Raw genomic sequence first — 6,105 nt, forward strand, 5'->3', positions numbered from 1 at the left:
TAGACTTTATCCAGATGTTGCCGTCATGCTGTGGTTTATGCTAGAAAAATTCAGAAAAGTGTGATACGGAGGGATCCCGGATGATAACGAGGGATCCTCATGGGAATATACACCAGAAAGAATGAACATGACCACGAGAGATTGGCCCTTTCTTCTGGCGGTTTCTTCTTGAAAGTCGCCACTATGTTATATATGGAATTTAAATAAAAAGCCGCAAAAGACGTTCGAAAAGACTCTTCAGGGAAAATACCACCGATGTGTCTTTCGAAGCGTCTTCTGCTTGAAAAATTATGGGAGTACGCTGTTGTGTGCACTTAACCTAAAACAGCCTCCTGTCTACGAGCTGGAGGAAAAAATTAATGCTAACATAGTTTGCCCTAAAGAACCCGGCATTAAAAAGTTATTCCCATATTTTACTTTTACGGCATGTCCACAAGACCCATATCTGGACCAGATATCATCACATATCTCAAAACCGGTGAGTCAATGTCAGAAAGAAGGTGACTGAGCATTAACGGCTTCTTCTGTTCATTTTTATGGGACAACCACAGAGCCCCATAATATACTACCACAAGAACCCATAAATACAACCACAGTGCCCCATAATCTACTGCCACAAGACACCATAAATACAACCACAGAGCCCCATAATATACTGCCACAAGACACCATAAAAAACAAACACAGTGCCCCATAATTTACTGCCACAAGAACCCATAAAATACAACCGCAGTGCCCCATAATTTACTGCCACAAGAACTCATAAAAGACAACCGCAGTGCCCCATAATTTACTGCCACAAGAACCCATAAAAGACAACCACAGTGCCCCATAATATACTGCCACAAAACGCCATAAAAGACAACCACAGGACCCCATGATATACTGCCACAAGACCCCATAATATACTGCCAGTAGACCCCATAAAAGACAACTAAAGGACGCCACAATAGAGTGCCACAATTTCCAATAATAAAGGCTAACATCGTGCTCCCATAATAAACAACCCCATTAATCCATAATGGATGGCCATAACGCCCCCATAATAGATACCTACCTGTAAGAACGATCCATATTGCCACGATAGACAGTGCCCCGGACCCTATCATATAAATCCATCCTACCCCCATAATAGATATTGAGCGTCCCCCCTTCTACCAGTCACATGTCCAGTTTCTGGTGCGCTTGATCCTAAAAGTGCCAACAATAATCCCAGTGTAAGTGTCATCTACAGGGTTCACCGATGATTAGGTACAACGTAGAAAGTGGTAAAACTGGTCAACAGATTGGGCAAAAATGGCATCACACTTTCTGGTTTACAATGGTGAAACCTTTACTTCCAGTAAATGCAAAAAGTTTTCGACGCGAAGTTCCCCATATAGCGGAGGAGGACAATGAATGAAGGCAATATGGCAGGTCTCTTATGGGGCTGATTTGGGGCTAATCTTACCTGCAGGAACCCAGGATACTTCTTACAGTGCAGGGGGGAGGTCACAGGTCCCTCCTCCATACTGTCCTGTATTCCAAACACAGATACTCTCTAGCTTATCATTAACCAATAGAGCAGTGGGTGAGGGAAGGGGATGGGTCAGGGGGCACCATGTCAGCTTCCTAACAAGGACACACGGGAGGAGGGCTGGAGGCCTGTAAGGGATCACAAACCTCAGCTGAATCATAAGATCTTTGAGTAACAAAACCTTGTTTTTGGACTGAGATGAACGCCTTATTTTTGGTCCCAGCAAATTTTTATAGAAATACGGTAATCGGCTGATTTCAGCAACCAGTTTAGGTCAGTGGTCTGCTGTTGTGAAGCAACAATAGCCCCCCCCCCAGCATTGGTTATTATTATTATTATTTATTTATATAGCACCATTGATTCCATGGTGCTGTACATGAGAAGGGGTTACATACAAATTACAGATATCGTTTACAGCAAGCAAACTAACAATGACAGACTGATACAGAGGGGCGAGGACCCTGCCCTTGCGGGCTTACATTCTACAGGATGGAAGGGATGGAGACAGTAGGTTGAGGGTTGTAGGAGCTCCGACGTTGGTGAGGCGGTAGCTTCGGTAGTGATGAGGCAGCAGCGGGGTCAGTGCAGGCTTTAGGCTTTCCTGAAGAGGTGGATTTTCAGGTTCCGTCTGAAGGATCCGAATGTGGTTGATAGTCAGATGTGTTGGGGCAAGGAATTCCAGAGGATGGGGGATATTCTGGAGAAATCCTGGAGGCGGTTGGGTGAGGAGCGAATAAGTGTGGAGGAGAGAAGGAGGTCTTGGGAGGACTGGAGATTACGTGAGGGAAGATATCGGGAGATTAGTTCAGAGATTTATGGAGGAGACAGGTTATGGATGGCTTTGTAGGTCAGTATTAGTAGTTTGAACTGGATACGCTGAGGGAATGGGAGCCAGTGAAGAGATTTGCAGAGGGGGGAGAGGAGGAGTAGCAAGGAGAGAGATGAATTAGTTGGGCAGCAGAGTTAAGGATGGACTGGAGAGATGAAAGGGTGTTAGCAGTGAGGCCACAGAAAAGGATGTTGCAGTAGTCAAGGGGGGAGATGATGAGGGCATGCAGAAGCATTTTAGTAGATTGACAGTTGAGGAAATGACGGATTCTGGAGATATTTTTGAGCAGGAGGAGACAGGAGGTGGAAAGAGCTTGGATGTGCGGTTTGAAGGACAGGGCAGAGTCAAGGGTCACTCCGAGGCAGCAGACTTCCAGTACGGGGGAAAGCGTGATGTCGTTAATTGCGATAGATAGGTTAGGTATGGAAGATCTATGAGATGGAGGAAAGATGATGAGCTCAGATTTGTTCACATTGAGTTTGAGGAAGCGAGAGGAGAAAACGGAGGATATGGCTGATAGACACTCCGGGATTCTGAACAGCAGAGAGGTGACGTCTGGGCCAGAAAGGTAAATCTGAGTGTCATCAGCATAAAGGTGGTACTGGAATCCATGGGACTTTATGAGTTGTCCCAGGCCAAGTGTATAGATTGAGAAGAGTAGGGGTCCTAGAACAGAGCCATGGGGGACTCCAAGAGAGAGATGGTGGGATGAGGAGGTAGTGTGGGAGTGGGATACACTGAATGGGCAGTTGGAAAGGTATGAGGAGATCCAGGATAGGGCGAGGTCTTTGATGCCAAAAGAAGGAGAGGATCTGTAGTTGGAAGCAGTGGTCAACTGTGTCAAAAGCAGAGGACAGGTCTAGAAGGAGGAGTACAGAGTATTGTTCGTTAGCTTTGGCTGTAAGTAGGTGTCGTTAGTGATTTTGGTCAGGGCTGTCTCAGTTGAGTGATGGGGGCAGAAACCAGATTGTAGATTGTCAAAGAGCAAGTTAGATGAGAGGTGGGAGGAAAGTTCAGTGTGGACGTGCTGCTCTAGGAGTTTGGAAGCGAATGGGAGCAGCGATATTGGGCAATAGCTGGACATAGCAGTTGGATCGAGGGTTTGCTTTTTAAGGATAAGCGTGATTGTGGCATGTTTGAAAGCAGAAGGGAAGGTGCCATAAGTTAGTGATAGGTTGAAGAGGTGGCTTAGGGATGGGATAAGAATGGTGGCGAGCTTGGGGAGGAGGTGGGATGTGATGGGGTCGAGTGCAGGTGGTGAGGTGCGATTTGGAGAGGAGACAATTAAGCCCCCCTTCAGTGATCTTGGAGAGGGAGGTTTTGGGGTTTGGGCATTGGTCTGGTATACAAATGGGTTGTGGTGGTTGAACAATGAAGACTTGCCTTGTTTGGTCGATCTTAGTTTTAAAGTGTGTGGCAAAGTCCTCAGCAGAGATGAGGGAGGTTGGGGGGGGGCAGTGGGGGCGGAGGAGGGAGTTAAAGGTTTTGAATAACTGTTTGGGGTTGGAGGATAGGGAGGATACAAGGGATGTGAAGTAGGCCTGTTTAGCAGAGGTGAGAGCTAATTTAAAAGCGAGTGTTGTCTGTTTGAATACAGTGAAGTCGTCTTGCGAATGTGTTTTCTTCCAATGCCGCTCTGCAACCCTGGACAGTTGCTGGAGCCTTTTAGTGGTGTTATTGTGCCAGGGTTGTCTATTGATACGTCGCACTCTGCCATGAACGAGAGGGGCGACCGTGTCAATAGCTGATGCGAGAGTGGCATTGTAGAAAGCAGTGGCGCTGTCTGTGTCATGGAGTGAGGATATGGATGCCAGTGGTAGGATAGAGTCAGAGAGCATTTGGGAGTCTAGGTGTGCAAGGTTTCTGCAGGGGTGCGCATTTTGTTGGACATGGGTGATCGGTGAGGAGGACAGGGATGAGAAAGTGAGCATATGGTGGTCGGATAGAGGAAGAGGGGAGGTGGTGAAGTTAGATAGAGAGCAGAGACGGGTGAAGACCATGTCTAGTGTATGTCCATCTGTGTGGGTGGCTGAGGAGGACCAAAAGATGAAGTAAGGGACAGAAGATTAGTTTTAGAATCTTGCTGTATGTTCACACTTTGAAAATTTGCTACAGATTTTGTTGTGGATTTAGCTCAATTTCATCTCCTTGGGTCTGTTCACATTATGTGTTTGAGCTGTGTATGTTTTTTGTCATGATTTTCCATAATGTAGTGTGACATACCCTTAAATTTGTCACAAAAAAATGGAATATATTTCAGTGTAGATGTTTTCCCGCAACAAGTACATGAGATTAGTTGCAATCTCATCTATTTAGCTGGTACCGTGTTAAGGCTTGTTTAGATGTCCGATTTTTCGCACACAAAAATCGAAAGCATGAGAAAAAAATTTTGATCAGAGTTTGATCAATTTTTCTCGAACATGGAGAAATAAAAAAATGGTTTCTCCACTTTCTCCTTTATGACAGTCAGTGATAATCGGACAGTACTCGGATGTTATCTGCATGTGGTCCGATTTTTCCACAGATCCATAGACTTGCATTGACTATTTTGATTTGACCCTAAGATCAACATCGGACATGTCTCCGTGATTTTTTTGTGGACCACCCGATTCGCGAAAAATCACGGATATGTGAATATCCCCATAGACGAGTGATTCCCAAACTCTTGTTTTCAGTATTTCCTTAGTATTGCACAGGTGAGAGCATTCCTGATACCTTGGTGATACTTCCATCGCCTGTGCAATACTAAGGAAATCCTGAAAACAAGACATGTTGGGGGCCGTGACGACTGGAATTTGGCAAATATTGCTATAGACTTTCAAAGGTACGTGTGCTATCCGTGAAGACCATGTAAATGTTTTTTTTTGGTCCCGACAATGATAGTCTATGTGCCAGTTCATGTGAATTATTTTTCACATGGACTCTGGATCCATGTGAAAATGCAAAATAGTCTAGTAAATCGGACAAGACTAATGCATATGAATGGCAGAAGGGAAGACAAAGCTGCCACCGTCTGATAATTTTAGCGTCCTCTGTGAACGTAACCTTAGAAGTTATAGGTAGGTTTACAGCAGCAAGGAACGAATATATTAATTTTACACGTTACAAACAATTATGGACATACAGTACAGACCAAAAGTTTGGACACATCTTCTCATTTAAAGATTTTTCTCTATTTTCATGACTATGAAAATTGTACATTCACACTGAAGGCATTAAAACTATGAATTAACACATGTGGAATTATATACTTAACAAAAAAGTGTGAAACAACTAAAATTATGTCTTATATTCTAGGTTCTTCAAAGTAGCCACCTTTTGCTTTGATGACTGCTTTGTACACTCTTGGCATTCTCTTGATAAGCTTCAAGAAGTAGTCATTGGGAATGGTTTTCACTTCACAGGTGTGCCCTGTCAGGTTCAATAAGTGGGATTTCTTGCCTTATAAATGGGGTTGGGACCATCAGTTGTGTTGTGCAGAAATCTGGTGGATACACTGCTGATAGTCCTACTGAATAGACTGTTAGAATTTGTATTATGGCAAGAAAAAAGCACCTAAGTAAAGAAAAACGAGTGGCCATCATTACTTTAAGAAATGAAGGTCAGTCAGTTCGAAAAATTGGGAAAACTTTGAAAGTGTCCCCAAGTGCAGTTGCAAAAACCATGAAGTGCTACAAAGAAAAGGCAAAAAAATTGTAAAAAATAAATAGGGATAAAACAATGATTAAATGCCTCTTCCTAAGTCGAGCGATGTGAGGTC

The sequence above is a fragment of the Ranitomeya imitator genome, chromosome 4, assembly GCF_032444005.1.
Source record: "Ranitomeya imitator isolate aRanImi1 chromosome 4, aRanImi1.pri, whole genome shotgun sequence".
Classification (NCBI taxonomy): Eukaryota; Metazoa; Chordata; class Amphibia; order Anura; family Dendrobatidae; genus Ranitomeya; species Ranitomeya imitator.